The following is a 16,297-nucleotide window of genomic DNA, read 5'->3' as shown; positions in this document are numbered from 1 at the left end:
GCAAAACTGAGAGTCAGTAGTTACCAGCATATTTATGTAAAGCAAGAGCGTAGAAAGCTACATGGCGATTAGGACTTCTTTTCTGGTTACTAATCAGCGTGGTGCCTCGTCACACAGTGCCTAGTCATCGTTCCACTCGGCAGTGCAAGAGGACCGGTGCTTTGAAGCAATCCAACATTGTCACCAAGGAAAGCATGGTCTATGAATTCTAGTTCAAAACTGATTTTCCTAAAAAAATGAAAACTTCCTTCTCAATGTGTTTAACAAATACATGCTTGCAAACAGGAGGTCACTTAACAGCAGAAACAATTATATTTGAACATATCCAAAACAAAACAATGTGCAGGAACAAGCAGCAATTACTAGCATTTTCTTTCACAAAATGAAGTCTGCAAAAATGTTTACCATCTATTGAGGTGCCTTTCTAGGATTTAATTCTAATTATATAATTGAAGAGAGATTCTCCATTTGTTCTCAAATAAAACTGTTGAAAATCCTCACTAGTCTACAGAGTCCTGAAAAGCTATTGTTTATCAGAAGGAAAGCAGACACGTGTGCTTACATCTATCATTCATGTCTGTGCATTCATTTGAGTTCTAATGAATGTTAGTGGAATGAATATGCATCCTGTCAAACATATACATAAACCATAACAATATCGCAAATCAACACAGACCCACATATCTGGGGTCAGAAAAAATGTGGCCAAGCTCAGGGAGAATTACTTTACGGAAAATCAGGAATCCAATAAAAATGCAAAATTGAAAATGCAACCCACATATTTAACATTATATTGTTTTCCTCTATCACTATACTTCACAGTTAACCTATTGTGGTTTGGCTTTCTGTGTCCATAACCTAGCCAGGGACAACAAGGCAACGTTATTAGTTCACGGAGCAGAGGCTTTTGGGGAGGTGTGGAAGTGGAAAGGACAGAGGAGCAAAAAGTTATAGAAACAGGAAAGTACCAGCAATCTGCTTTAAGATCAGAGAAAGCAACCAAGTCCCTAGTTTAAAATGGATTGCCCTATAGCTAACACATTTAAAGAATGAAGCATCTGGAAGAAAAAAAATCCCTTTAATTGAATAGCAGAACAATTAGTGTGATCTACTACCGCTGCTGGTATACACAGTTATTTGGAAAAACTCCACTACCACCACCCATATGTCCTGTTCTACACAGATGGCCAGATAAAGTTGCCAGAAGAGAAGGCCCCAAAGTTCAGCCAAGACTTGCTGCAGAATCGTTGTTTATTGAAAAGTGCAGCCGGGTGCGGTGGCTCACGCCTATAATCCCAGCACTTTGGGAGGCTGAGGCAGGCAGATCACGAGGTCAGGAAATCAAGACCATCCTGGCTAACATGGTGAAACCCCGTCTCTGCTAAAAATACAAAAAATTAGCCGGGCATGGTGGTGGGCACCTGTAGTCCCAGCTACTTGGGAGGCTGAGGCAGGAGAATAGCTTGAATCCGGGAGGCAGAGGTTGCAGTGAGCCAAGACTGAGCCACTGCACTCCAGCCTGGGCAACAGAGCCAGACTCTCTCACACACACAAAAAAACAAAAAACAAACAAACAAACAAAAAAGCAAAGAAAAAGAAAAGTGCAATCATGGGATTTTTGAGCTTAAAGGGACTTTTGAGTTTCTCCTATCCAACTATCTTACTTTTCAAACGAGACAACTGGAACTCTCAAGAGGTCAAACAATCAGGGTCAGTATCAGGCAGGATCTAGAATGTAAGGTTTGGAATTTTCAATGTAATTTTTTTTTCAAACCAACAGTCCTATAGTCAACTTTTGATTTTTCAGGGGCTGTGGATATTTTTGTTTGTTCATTTTTAGTTTCTCACTGCTAAACATTTTTATTATTTTCTTCACCAGCTGTGAAAAAATAAATTCATACTCAAATTAACTGTCTATGTTCTATGTTCTCATCTTTGTTACATGGGCTCAGTCAGGAAGAACAAAGGTTCACACTGTTGGCTAAAGTGTGTCCTGAAAATTATCTTTAATCCTGCATGTACTCCTCATCCTTTAGTACCACAGACAGTACAAAGATGAGCTCACAGGAGGCAACTACCTGCAGGGGGCAGGACAGATATCCAGGGACCTCCACTGGAGAGTGGCCAGGACACAACTGGTGGGCACTTGGAGCTGACGTCCTGCACTCTGGTGAATGCCATCACCTTCAGAAATTACAGCGTGTGCCTACGAGCGGAACAAAGCTCAGGTAGCATCTTAGGGGAAACCTACCAAACACAGAGGGTGAGAAACCTGCTGTTAAGGAGTGAAAAATATTTCATTGGGTTTGTGTGAAACCAAGGTACTAGCTGAGCAATGAAAAACTCAGATAAAATTCATGTCATGTTAGATAAAAAGAAATGAGGTATAAAGACAGGCTTTATACCACGTTTCATATGCAAGGCAATCCTGATGCTCCTCGGCAGTGGGAAGCCTTCATAAATGAGTGTCAGCAAGGCTCAGATCCTGCAGCGAAGGCCAGAGGCCAGCACCGTGTCTCCCTCTGATGTGCAGCTGCAGCTGGTGCTTCTGCTCCGGGTGGGGTGATATGCCTGGACAGCAGAGGTGCAGAGTGGCAAGCCAGCGGCTACTGCCCTAAGACTCAGTCTACACGGCGCACTATCACATCAGTGGGTAAAACTGGGAAGATGGTGCCACTTCCCGTGTCTTTTCTATTACTGCTGACATCACTGACAAAATGCAAATTGGCCTTGTTCCCACTGAATAAAGAGGACCTTCAAATGGAGAATTCCAAAAGACAAGACAAAACAAACAAACCAGCCCAAAACAAAAAATCAACCACCCACTCCCAGCTAGCAATTTAAGTTAAAATGCTATCATGCGGTCCGTTAGAAATCCTTCATTGAGAACATAAAGAGATCTAAATTCTTATTCAAAGAAAATCATATAATTAGGTTATTCCTGCCCTCTGCAGCACAGGGCAGGGCTGGAAGGGCTTGGAGAGAATCCAGGTCCTCGCTAAGCAAAGATATTTTCACTTTCTGACTGAGTTGTTCCCTCTCTCCAGGTACTGGGTCTCGTATCTCTGGCAGTGTGTGCCTCTCCTCAATTTCTCCTTTCCTTCTGGACCACCTACAGACACGACCCACTGCCAGAGACGCCCAGATATAAACACAGGTGCAAAACACATCTGCATCATTGTGCTGGATGGCAGCACGGCCATATGGTTGGAGTAACACTATTGTAATACCATATCCCTGCTGGAGAACCAGCTTTATTTACAATTTTCTTATTAAAATATGCAAATAGCAAGTAAATAGAAAACCACAGAGCTCTGTTTTGCTGTAAAATTGATTGGAGACATTTGACTATTTTAAGGACTTTTGATATACGGAGCTCCAAATATAAAAACCTCTGAAGCCAACATAAAAGATGATGGTTAAGTTCACTTAAAGGCATTTGCTAGGAGCACACCGTAGTAAGATGAAGGTTAAAACAAAAGGATGTAAGGGGCTTCCTTAACCAATAGGTCCAATCCAGGAATTGCTAAAACAGAGTTGAAACTGTTGCAGTCCTGCAGAATTTCAAACCGTCCTATAATCCTAAAACACAACAGCCTCCAGCAAAGCATGGCAATGCTGGGTGGTATTTGGTGAAACATCTCAATCGTCCATTTATTGTCAAGATGCGTACATATCAAATTTTGCTGATAATTTTGTGTCTTTAAGTGGCCACTCAGCATATTTTGAACTGGACAACTGGAAACAGGCATCTCCTCCAACTCTGCTACTATCATAATGTACTGTATTCTTATTTTTGTTTTTGAGGCAACACCTATTTATTGAGCATCTATTATGTGTGTGGCATGGATGAGCATTACAGCATCCATCCTCTTGTTTATATTCTAGTGAGGGGAGAGAAACATTTTTAGAAAACAAACAGATAATACTGTATTTACAGGTTGTGGTGAGTGCTGTTATCGAATGGTCAGCCTGATGTATTGAATAACTGCTAGGAAGCTCTGTGGTATCTACAACAGTGAATAAGGCAGGAATCTGCAAGCATGGAGTTGAGAGCCTGTGAATAACAGAAGACCAAATAATCATTAGTCTTCAGTAAAAAGGATCGCTAAGATACAGCAAATTATAGTAGTTCTGAGGGTTAGGTTCTGTGCTAATTATGGTTTACCACATACTGATGTGCCATACAGTACAGAACACAAAAGGTGTTGATTTAACATAAAAAAAATCTAAGAACAGCGAATTGTGTCTCTCCTAGTACTTCTAAAGACTATTTGCAAAGGGATTTCATGCTTCAAAGTTATTCTTTCTCTCCAGGTCAAACAAAACCTGAGACAGAATTGAAAACACAAAGCTATGCAACGATATTCAATCGCTCCAACAGCTACTACTGCAACTTTAGGTTTAATGATTTTACTTGCTGCCAACTTCTGCATATACTGCACTAATGTTTGCTAGCTGGCTTTGGAATTAGGACCATAAATGTAAGAAAAAAGAAAGAAACCACCACCAGTACTCTTTATATTAACAAAAGAGTCTCTTTCCTCTTCTGAGTGTTTTTGTTTCAGGAATACAGTGTTATTTGTTTTCTTTTAATCCAGAAAAAATCTGTGTGTTCTCAAGGCCCATACATCCCGGCTTAACGGCAGGATCACCTAACCTGGGAAACGGCACGTCACTGAGACCCAGAGGGTTTGGTTTCACCGTGAAGGGGGTGTGCCACTGCCAGAGATTTCTTACTTTATTTTTTTCAAATGCTGCTGCCAAGCCTCAGATTCACATTTCCTAGCTTCCCCCTTGCTCTTTATAATCGATGACGCTGGGGACGGTCAAGTGATTGCATACTGGGGCTGCACTTCAACACATCCTCTGATAAAAAGGAGAGAAAAATGAAGTCATGCTAGATTCCACATCACTTTTTTGTTCCGGGATGTATTTCCCTAAAAAGTGTGCAATTCAGCACATAGATATTTGAGGGTGGGTGTGGTGGCTCATGCCATGGGAGGATTGCTTGAGCACAGGAGGTCAGGCTAGCCTGGGCAGCATAGCGAGATCCCATTTCTACAAAAAACAGCAACAAAAATGACGCAGGCATGGTGGCATGCATCTGTAGTCCTAGTTACTCTGGAGGCTGAGGAGGAGGATCCCTTAAGCCCAGGAGTTCAAGGCTACAGTGAGCTAGGATCTCACAATTGCAACCCAGCCTGGGTGACAGAGTGAGACCCTGTCTCTAATAACAAATATATATATTTGAATTGTAATAAGTATAGGTTGTTTTTAGTCTGTGATAATAACAACCTTGACTGGATTCCCCCAGAAGCTGATCCAGGGCTAGCATTTCACTTGGGAGGTGACAGCAGGAAAGAGTAGGAGGGGAGTGGGGAGGCCAGTAAAGGTGTGCTATGGGGCACTTACCCGAGGGAGACTGGAGCAGCTCCCTGGGACTCTGCCACGCAATGGGGCACGTGCAACCAGACAAGCTACCCCTGCCAAGAGCAGCCCCGCCAGGGCATTTACACACCAACTCTTTGCCTGCCGTTGGCCGAGGCCTTCTTCTGAATTAACTCTCTAGGGATTCCAGCTTTCTCTGCTCCAGAAAGAAATCCCTCAAGCACAAAGAGAGATGCAGGTGTTCCCAGAAAGCAGCCTTCAGTTGGGGGAATCTGTATGGGCGCTGATGGCCTCCGCTACCGTCCTGCCTGGCATGGCAGATCCAGTGCTACAGATCTGTGTCCTGGCCCTGATTCCTCATGATGGTGTCCAGTCATACTTTACTGGGGGAAAAAACCCACCTTGGGAGAGTCAGGAGGTCGGGCTATAATGCCCACTGCTGCAGTTAGTTCTAAGGCTACAGTGATTTTCATCATCCTCCTGCTTAATCACCCGGCTCGGTTCTCTTCACCCGCAGCTAGCACTTCTGTGGCCCAGGCTGCTTCCTCGACGAAGTGACCCAGACGTTCTTCCTTGTGAGGTCTGAGCCCTTGGTTATCATTCCTTGTCAGGCCAGGGTTGCTGCATCATCCATTTACTGGTATCACCAAGCAAGGAAAAGATGCCCAGTGAGTCCCCTGCATTCCAGAAATAATCCTCCCTCCCGTTTCCTACTCATAACCACAACCACATTTTGTTGCCTGGGACCCATGAGCATCCCAAATAAAGAGAGTCTTTTAGATTTAGTCAACCTTGTGTCACCCAGGAGGGCATCTTCGGCACATCCCAGGGGCCAGGACTCTAGCTACTGGGGATGCAGCGCCATACACTGATATTAGGTTCTGAATATATACTGCATCCCACAGCACAGCTGCCAACCCTGCTGGAGTGTTCGCTGTGCCTTTGTGGGGCCATGCTGATGTCCTATCAGGGTGGCAGTTTGGGGTGTGCTATCTATGGTGGAACCAGTGGAGCCTGCGGTCACATCCCCTTTGTCTGCCTCTTTCACTCTTACAAGGGTGCTTGGTCCAAGGTGGTATTATGGGAAATCCTGTGATAAGGCATTGTGTAAGCAATAGGGCAGTCATGGCTGCAAGGCTCTACAAGCAAGGAAGACAAACCCAAACCCAGAATATGCATCTGGGCTTATGGAAATCAACTTGCCACCAACTGGCTGCTTGGTCTTCTTGAGGGACGGCAGCCACCATACCATGGGCTTCCCGTTGGCCTCTGCGGCTGGAGAGGACAGAGGCACTGTCTAGATCTGCCTTGTTCAGTGGGTCCCTGTAGCCTCCAACCCTGTGAATGGCCATTCTATTCACAGGCCCATTGTGCAGACTGCCTGACCTGCCCCTAGCTGAATCATCCCATTTGCTCCGTGCCCTGCTGTGGATGCTCTCTGCTGGGCAGGCATTCGTGTAAGACACATAGATGGGCCAAATACTAAGTTTGTGTGAGGAGTATGTGTGAGTTCTTGAGCTGAGAGGCTGTGATATCCACAGCATGGTTGTGCAGCTGCTTCCCGGCCACCCTCCTCTCCATCCAACTCTGTTTCTCCAGCAGGTCTCCTACCTTTGGGAATTTCTGCACCAAAAGCAGGCACATACTCTTGGTCACATATAGTCCTGAGGGCAGCCCAACTGTGCCAAGAACTCCACAGTGATGCTCAGCTCCACTCTGACAGCAGCAAGCACAGGCTCATGGGTGCCTCGGGCCAGCAAGTACTAACCCAGATTAAAACAGCTGAGTGAATTCCTGAAGCTCCAAGAGGTGTCTTACCCAATTGCTGGGGGGCTTTCTTCTTTTTTGACAGCGTCTCACTCCGTAGCCTAGGCTGGAGTGCAGTGGCATGATCTTGGCTCACTGCAACCTCCACCTCCAGGGTTCAAGCGATTCTCCTGCCTCAGCCTCCCAAGTAGCTAGGACTACAGGCACGTGCAACCACATCCAGCTAATTTTTTTATATTTTTAGTAGAAACGGGGTTTCACCATGTTAGCCAGCATGGTCTCAACCTCCTGGCCTCATGATCCACCCGCCTTGGCCTCCCAAAGTGCTGGGATTACAAGCATGAGCCACCGCGCCTGGCCTGGGGGCTTTCTTTATAGTGCGGGGAGACTTTTAAGAGTGACCATATGGTCTCTAAAAGGAACACTTTTGACAGTAAAAAGGGCACTCAATAATTAAGCCATCATAACAGACAAATCAGTCATCCCAGGCAAAGTGGAACATGTGGTCACCTTAGTTATCTGCCTTCTTTCCCAGTGCAAGTGGCCAATTCCAGGATAACCAGAAAAATCCATCTAAATATTTTGTCATACCAGCTGAAACCCCATGATCCTGTCCAATGCCATTTCTCTGCATAGACCCCAAACTCCCCTGTTCCCTGCTCCATCTTCTGTGTCAAACTCCAATCTCAGTTACAACTAATTTTCTACTAACTCCCTGCCTGCACTAGAGCAGCCAACACACACCCAAGCAGGCTGACTGTTTCCATTTGAGACTTAAGATCACACATCCCAAGTGGGCATTCTCCCTCCCTGGCAATCTGACTACGTATCCTTAAAATTTGCCTCACGATGTCTGATAATCTCACCCCTTCTCAATTCTCCCTTGCCCCCACCCCCTGCTCACAGATGATCTTGTTGGTTCCTTCGCTAATATAAAAGCAACCAGAAGAGTATTTTCTCACTTTCTTCTCACCATGTCTACCAACCCACCACAACTGTAGCTTCGCATTCTGCTCACTCTCCTACTACACAGCTCAACTCTTGTTGGCTCCTAAGAACAACCTCTACCCTCATGCAATAGGTCCTACCCTCTTCTTACCTTTCTCAGACTTTGCTCTGCAGTTGCTCCCTGTCTCCTGCATCAGCAGTTCCCTCTTTACCCATTTCGTTAATAGCTCCCATCTTAAAACAGACTTTTTCCTTGACGCCATGCCCCTCTAGCAACTACCACACATCTCTGCTCCCTTTGTCACAAAACTCGCAATGGTTGTCCAAGTAGCCAGATGAAAATACAGAACATCTAGTTAAACGTGAATTTCCGATAAATAATAATTTAGTATACGTATGTCCCGTGCAACATTTAGGTCGTACTTACACTAACAAATACTAAAACTCTGTCCGGCGTTCGCAGGTTCTTGGTCTCACTGACTTCAAGAACGAAGCCGCGGGCCCTCGCGGTTTGTGTTAGTTCTTAAAGGCGGCGTGTGTGGAGTTTCTTCCTCCTGGTGGGTTCGTGATCTCGCTGGCTCAAGAGTGAAGCTGCAAACCTTCACAGTGAGTGTTACAGCTCTTAAAGCAAAGCATCTGGAGTTGTTCGTTCCTCCCGGTGGGTTCGCGGTCTCCCGGGCTTCAGGAACGTACCGGCAGACCTTCGCGGTGAGGGTTACAGCTCACACAGACAGTGTGCACCCAAAAACTCAGCAGTAGCAAGACTTATCACAAATAGCGAAAGAACAAAGCTTCCACAGAGCAAGACTTATCACAAATAGCGAAAGAACAAAGCTTCCACAGAGCAAGACTTATCACAAATAGCGAAAGAACAAAGCTTCCACAGAGCGGAGGCGGAGGGAAGCTTCCACAGAGCGGAGGCGGAGGGAAGATTCCACAGAGCGGAGGCGGAGGGAAGATTCCACAGAGCCGAGGCGGAGGGAAGCTTCTACAGAGCGGAAGCGGAGGGAAGCAGGTTGCCACCACTGGCTCCGGCAGCCTGCCGTTATTCTTTTATCTGGCCCCACCCACATCCTGCTGATTGGTCCATTTTACAGAGAGCCGATTGGTCCATTTTCCAGAGAGCTGATTGGTCCATTTTGACAGGGTGCTGATTGGTACGTTTACAATCCCTGAGCTAGACACACAAGTTTTCCACATCCCCACTATTAGCTAGATACAGTGTGGACACAAAGGTTCTCCAAGTCCCCACCAGAGTAGCTAGATACAGAGTGTCCATTGGTGCATTCACAAACCCTGAGCTAGATACAGGGTGCAGATTGGTGTATTTACAATCCCTGAGCTAGACATAAAGGTTCTCCAAGTCCCCACCAGACTCAGGAACCCAGCTGGCTTCACCCGGTGGATCCCGCAGAGGGGCCACGGATGGAGCTGCCTGCCAGTCCCACACTGTGTGCCTGAACTCATCAGCCCTTGGGTGGTCGATGGGACTGGGCGCCGTGGAGCAGGGGACGGTGCTCGTCCGGGAGGCTCGGGCTGCGCAGGAGCCCATGGCGGGAGAGAGGCTCAGGCAAGGCGGGCTGCAGGTCCCGAGCCCTGCCCCGCGGGAAGGCAGCTAAGGCCCTGGGAGAAATTGAGCACAGCAGCTGCTGGCCCAGGTTTTAAGCCCCTTACTGCCCCGGGGGGCGGGGAGGCAGGCCGGCAGGCCAGCTGGCTGCTCCCAGTGCAGGGCCCACTGAGCCCACAGCCCTCCGAAACTCGCGCTGGCCCGCAAGCGCTGTGTGCAGCCCTGGTTCCCGCCCACGCCTCTCCCTCCACACCTCCCCACAAGCTGAGGGAGCCCGCTCCGGCTTTGGCCAGCCCAGAAAGGGGCTCCCACAGTGCAGCGGTGGGCTGAAGGGCTCCTCAAGCGCAGCCAGAGTGGGCGCCAAGGCCGAGGAGGTGCCCAGAGCGAGGGCTGCGAGGGCTGCCAGCACACTGTCACCTCTCAAAACAATGTTTTAGTAGAAGTATATCCCATGCAACATTAGTTTAGTGATATATCTATACTACAAATTACTTGTTTATCTGCAATTCAACTTAACTGGGTATTTGTATTTTTATTGCTAAATCTGCCAACCTAGGTTGTTGAAACTTACTTTTTTCTACTTCACTTAATATTCTTTTCACAGTCCCCTCGACGAGATGTAACTTCCCCACACTCCTTTGAAACTGCTTTTGTCAAGGATGTCAATGACTGGCATATGCCAAACTCAATTGTCTCTGGAGTCTTGGCTTCACAGTACTTCTGAACATTGGCTATCAATTCCTCCTTCCTGAAACGATTTAGCTTCCAGAATCCGCTACCCCCACTTTCCTGATTGTCCTTCCTCCCTGGCCGTAGCCCCTGACCTCGAACATCTCCCTGAGGTAGAGCATCCCTCGACCCTAAGTATCCCCCTGACCCCGAGAACCCCCTGACCCTGAGTATCCCCCGATCTTGAGAATCCCCTGACCCTGAGCATCCCCCTGACCCCGAGAACCCCCTGACCCTGAGTATCCCCCGATCTTGAGAATCCCCCGACCCCGAGAACCCCCCGACCCCGAGCATCCCCCGACCCCGAGCATCCCCCCAACCGCCAGCATCCCACGATCCTGCGCATCCCCTGACCTGGTACAGCGCCCTGACCCAGTGCAGCCCTCAAACCGCTGCAGCCCCCTGACCCCATGCATCCTCCTGACCTAGGGCTGCCCCTGACTCAGTGTTGCCCCCTGACCCCAGTGCCTCCTCCTGACCTGATGCCCCCCCCCCCCCCCCCCCCGGTACAGTCCCCTGATTCCAGTGCATCCTTCTGACCCAGTGCTGCCTCCTAACCTGGTGCATCCTCCTTCCCCAGTGTGGCCCCCTGGGGATGCACACTCCAGTGCATCCTCCTGACCTGATGCTTCCTCTGGTCTCGGTGCAGCCCCCCTGACCTGGTGCAGCCCTTTGATTCCATGCATTCTCTTGACCTTGTGCATCCCCCTGTTCCGGAGCGGTCCTCTGACCCGATGCAGGGCCCATTGTTATGAACTGTGGCCCCACAAACACACTATCATCCCACAGTCTCTCTGCGATGAGCCGAGGGCACAGGGATGGATGGTGCACCCGGCCCGCCCCTTGAGCTTGTATCCTTCTTTCCCTCCCTCACCGCTCCCCACTTCCCGCCACCGCAAAGACGCCCAGCAAAAACCTCCTACTCGTGTCCATTCAGTAAGCTGGGTCCCTCGGAACCCAAGGTATTCCAGCGTCCACCGCCCGCACCCCCGCCGGTCTCCTCCCCTCCTCTACCCTCCCATGAAGGCTCCGCCCATCGAGGACTCGGCGCTCGACTGCCAGGCGGATCTACGCGCTCGGCGCTCGCGGCGGGCGGAAGTGAGGCGCCGGCAGCTGGCGGCCGCGGAGTCTTCGGGGAGACCTACCGGGCCCTGTCTGTGCCGGCCGTGAGCTGCGGCAGGACGGCTGGAGGTATGTGTGGGAGGCTGGAGGGCCTGGCCGAAGGCCAGCGGGACAGGGACGTCAGCTGCACGGAGGTGGCCGCCGGCGGCGTCCGTCCAGGCCTCAGCTGTGAAGGGACAGCCGCGCCCACTCGCGCCATCGGTCACCTGCGGGGCCCCGCGACGCCCCGCGGTTCCCAGCCCCACCGCCCCCATCCCCGCCGTCAGCCGCTTGCTGGGCTCCGCGCCCACACGCGCAGCTCCCACCCCCGCAGTTTCCACCCCTGCGGTCCCCACCTGCGCCGGTGCGGGGCGTGGGCTGCAGAGGGCTGACTCCAGGCCGCGCCCGCTGGAGCTGGCCCCCGACTGCGCCGCTTCGCCCTTGCGCAGCTGCCACTCCGTGAGATTTGAGAATTTCTCCGGAAAAGTGAACGCGAGGCAGGTTTTTCCTGTCTGCCTAGGCGTGCATCCCGCTCCGGCCGCCCTGAGCGCTTAAAAGGCGCCTGCCACTGTGGTCAGCGTTTGCGTGCACGTACTTGGTCCTCGCGCGGGTATACGCTGCCGTGTGACCCCATTTTACGGAGAGGGGAGCGGCGGCTCAGAATGCTCGAGCAAAGAGCCTGAGCCATGGAGGCCTTGCGCGCCGGCTCCAGATCCGCACACCAGCAGCCTGGAAGCCTGGTGATGCGTAGCCCTGTATCCCAAAATTGTTAAGAAAACACTTTAGTAATTCCGAGAAATAGTCCTTGAAAGAACTCGTCTTTGAATGGAAGTTATTTTTAATCTGCCAAAGGTCAACCTACTAATGTCTGAGAAATTTTAAGTTTGATGCCTTTATGAATCTGTGAGTAAACTTACAAGGAACACTTAAAAAATATTTTTTCTGAGTTAGCCACACTTTAATTAAATCATTTGTGTGCTGTGTGCAATGTTGAAAGGTTAGTTTTGAGCTCATGTGGATCTGTCTTCTAATGCATAATAATGTTTTGTTTATGAATGTTAGTATGTACTCGCCCATGCTTTGTGTAACTGACTCCTTTAAATGACAAATCAACTGAAAGCCAGAATCTTCCCAAAGATGATTTTTTTCTGCTAAAAGTTGGCGATTCCCAGAGTAGTAATAGAAAGAGGGTGATGTGTGCTTAGTACTTACATGTTCACTTGTTTGCCTAAGTAGAAACTTAATAAATATTAAGCAGAGAAGCAGAGGTCCCCCAGTGTGACTTGGAACAACTCTTGGAAGTTTTAGAAAGTGGATCTTTTTTTCTTGTCAAGTATTTAATTTCCTGTACTGAATGCCATTTTGAACTACAGTTGACCCTTGAACAACACTGCAGTTAGGGGTGCCCACGCAGTCAAAACTTGCCGTGTAACTTTTGACTTTCCCAGAACTTAACTACTAATAGCCTACGGTTGACCAGAAGCCTTACTGATACATAAACAATTGACTTACATGTATTTCGTATGTTATATGTATTATATACTGTATTCTTAAAGTAAGCTAGAGAGGGGAAAATGTTAAGAAAATCACAAGGAGAGAAAATGTATTTACTCTTCTTTAAATGGAAGTGGAGCATCATGAAGGTTATTATCCCCGTAGTCTTCATGAGCAGATTGTGGAGGAGGGATTGTCTCAGGAGTGGCAGAGATGGAAGAGATGGAGGAAGTGAAAGGGAAGTGGGAGATGCAGGCACACTCAGTGCAACTTTTGTTGAAAAAATCCGTGTATAAGTGGACCTGCCTCATTCACACCCATGTTGCTTAAGGGTCAACTGTATTACTTTTCTAAAAGATGGTTATTAACTTGCTAAGTTCTTGGAAGCCCGTTATGTAAGAATCATGTGGAAAATGAAGTTGGTATTAAAAAAATAGTCTTCTAGCAAAGAACTTTGTAGTGTCAAGCAGCAGCAAGATTAGGCCATACAGGAAATGCTAGTTACAGAGGTGCTGTCTCAGTTACTTTTCCACTCATTCTCCAGTTTACCCATCTTAATCTAGCCAGGGTTCCTAGTCCAGCGTCTGCCACATAGTAGGTGCTTAAATGTTTATTGAACGGATGAACTTTAGGTCACTGTTGAGAGGATCTTGAAACTGGGAAATAACGTTCATTGATCACTCTGCTAAGCAGTGTACGTACTAGGATGTTGATTGTACTCAGATCCTGGGGAATATGTTCTTGGACCCTCTGGACCGCCTGCTGAAATCACGTGGTGGTAGTGTTGACGTCTAATCATATGCTTTAGAGTATGCTTTAGAGTATAGTTTAAAACTATGAATGCACAAACTTAAAAGTAATTGTAGGGAAATTATGAATCTTTTTTTTTTTTTTTTTGAGACAGAGTCTCACTCTGTCGCCCAGGCTGGAGTGCAGTGGTGAGATCTCTGGTCACTGCAAGCTCTGCCTCCCGGGTTCACACCATTCTCCTGCCTCAGCCTCCCGAGTAGCTGGGACTACAGGCACCTGCCACCACACCCGGCTAATTTTTTTGTATTTTTAGTAGAGATGGAGTTTCACTGTGTTAGCCAGGATGGTCGTGATCTCCTGACCTCATGATCCGCCCGCCTTGGCCTCCCAAAGTGCTGGGATTACAGGCGTGAGCCACTGCGCCCTCCGGGAAATTATGAATCTTAAAGCAGTGGGTGACACACACATTGGCATCCTTCGATCTCAGTTTATTGATTGATTGAAAGGGGGTCTTGCTCTGCCAACCAGGCTAGAGTGCAGTGGCACAATCACAACACACTGCAGCCTTGACTGCCATGGCTCCAGAAATCCTTCTACCTCAGCCTCCCAAGTAGCTGGAACTATAGGTGCATGCCACCGGGTTCGGCTCATTTTGAAAATTATTTGTGGAGGTGAGGTCTTACTGTGTTGCCCAGGCTGGTCTTGAACTCCTGAACTCAAGTGATCCGCTGGCCTCAGCTTCCCAGTGCTAGGATTATAGGTGTGACCTACTGTGCCTGGCAGATCTCAATTTGAAAATCACAGAGTCAAAAGGTATTTTTGGCTTAGGCGTCAAAGCAACTGTACACTGGTCCTTGGTCTAATCTGGTCTGCTTCATAGTACTGGCTGAGTTGCTTAGATGCTTTGGGCTGTTTCCTTTTTTGTGTATTCAGAGAATACATGCAGTTAGATTATCTCTGAAATCCTTCCTGCCTTGAAATTTTCCAACTCAGTGAATCCTATAACCACTTAGCACTTGTCTTATAGCACTTCTGTTGTGTTAGGGGCAATATTATTAATGGTGTTTACATACACCAGTAAAAGACTAAACTCATGCTGGATCGGGATTAGTTTTAATTGTTTTTGTATCTTCCAGTCTTACTGTATGCCTGACACATATATTAAAAATCAAATAATATTAGCCTGGATTCATAAGGGATATTTTTGCCCTCTCAATTAAAGAATAGCTAACAACTAAACTCTGTAGTATTGAGTGTAAGTCCAGCAGAAGCTCAGAGATGGGAAGGATCCTTTGGGGCTAGAGTAATTGGGAAGCTTTGATGATAAGAGCTTGATGAAGGAAGGCGTGTGAACACCTGGGCTGCATGCCAGGAGCAAAGGCCTGGGGGCTGGTAAGCGAGTGCATTTTGGATTATTGGTGGAGTGCCTTGACTGACAGGCAGAAGAGTTTGGAACTGATTTGTTAGACAGTTCTATTTTTTTGTTTTTCCTGGAAAATTATATTAGGCCAGCTCAAAAGCTTCCTGAACATCCTTTACCTTAATTCCCTTGGTAGCATTTCAGATTAAAAATACATCATCCAGTTTGCTTTGTTTTTGGGTTTATCAATTTTTCTGTGTAATATTTTCCACAGTAAATCTTGGTGCCAATAATGGAAAGAACACAGGACACAGGACTAGGGAAGACTGGATTTCAGTTTATGAGAAGGTGAGCTGCTCAGGGTGGATCCAGAGAGCTTCAAGACCAGTGCCTGGCACATCTTAAGCACTCAGTGACAAGTGCAGCGTTGAAGGCCTTTTTTCCCTTTGCTGCTTGCTAACAGTGACACTTTGCACAAGGCTGCCCCTTTGTTTCCTTTGTAAGCATGGATGAATTTTTAAAGGCCTTTTCTCATTTTAAAGGTTTGTGATTTTGGAGGGCATATGATGTAACTTTCATTGTATTATAATTTTAGCAAAAGACAAAATGAGACAAAAGGCCATGTTTGGCTTTAGATTAATTTTAATGAAAACCCCATGTGAGTGATATGGTGTATGTCTCAGCAGGAATCAGAAGTCATGCCAGATAGCTCAAATGAAGAAAGGTGCAGAGGGAATTAGGGAATATACAAGGAGTGGTGAGGAGCAAAGGCAAGCTAACAGTAACCCGAAGGGACAGAAGGAGAAAGTGGGGCTGTCCAGAGGAGGGTCCAACTATTGCCAGAGAAGTAGTGCTGGGGGCTGGAAGAGTAACACTGAAATGCCTCAGTGTTGGAACTGGTCCACTTCTGAAATCGAAAGTGCAGGCCTCCCACTGTTCGCTTATAGTCTCTCGACTTTCTCAGTCTCACTCAGCCCCACTGCACCTGTCAGGAGCTTCTGTGATCTTCAGTCACTGTCATGCTGGTGTGTTCAGTTGTATCGTTGTTCTTCTGTAGCATCTGCTGGGCAGCTTCTCAGCCTTGGGCAGTGTCAACTCTCTACCTCCTGTAATGCTTGACCTGAGTTGCTGGGGCCAGCTGGGGAAAATCACAGTGTCCAGATCTGTGCCCCTATAAATCCATGGTCACC

At 47.7% G+C, this 16,297-nt stretch overlaps 1 protein-coding gene and 1 long non-coding RNA gene across 4 annotated transcripts in view; one reads left to right on the top strand and one right to left on the bottom strand.

Moving 5' to 3' along the window:
• Positions 1-9,031, bottom strand: part of LOC131382167 (uncharacterized) — a 150,202-nt gene extending 141,171 nt beyond the window's left edge. The window contains exon 1 of the long non-coding RNA XR_009211415.1: positions 8,534-9,031. This is a non-coding gene — a long non-coding RNA (uncharacterized LOC131382167). The remainder of the gene's footprint in view (positions 1-8,533) is intronic.
• Positions 9,032-11,455: 2,424 nt separating this feature from the next.
• The window catches only part of EXOC2 (exocyst complex component 2), a 192,677-nt gene continuing 187,835 nt past the window's right edge, over positions 11,456-16,297 (top strand). For all 3 annotated transcript variants that reach the window (XM_032141514.2, XM_032141515.2, XM_032141511.2), the window contains exon 1: positions 11,456-11,593. The gene's annotated coding sequence lies outside the window, so the exon portion shown is untranslated. The remainder of the gene's footprint in view (positions 11,594-16,297) is intronic.

This window comes from Hylobates moloch, unplaced genomic scaffold (assembly GCF_009828535.3).
Source record: "Hylobates moloch isolate HMO894 unplaced genomic scaffold, HMol_V3 SCAFFOLD_20, whole genome shotgun sequence".
NCBI classification, from domain to species: domain Eukaryota; kingdom Metazoa; phylum Chordata; class Mammalia; order Primates; family Hylobatidae; genus Hylobates; species Hylobates moloch.
The sequence above is the reverse complement of the archived record's forward strand: the minus strand, read 5'-3'. Positions and strand labels throughout refer to the sequence as shown.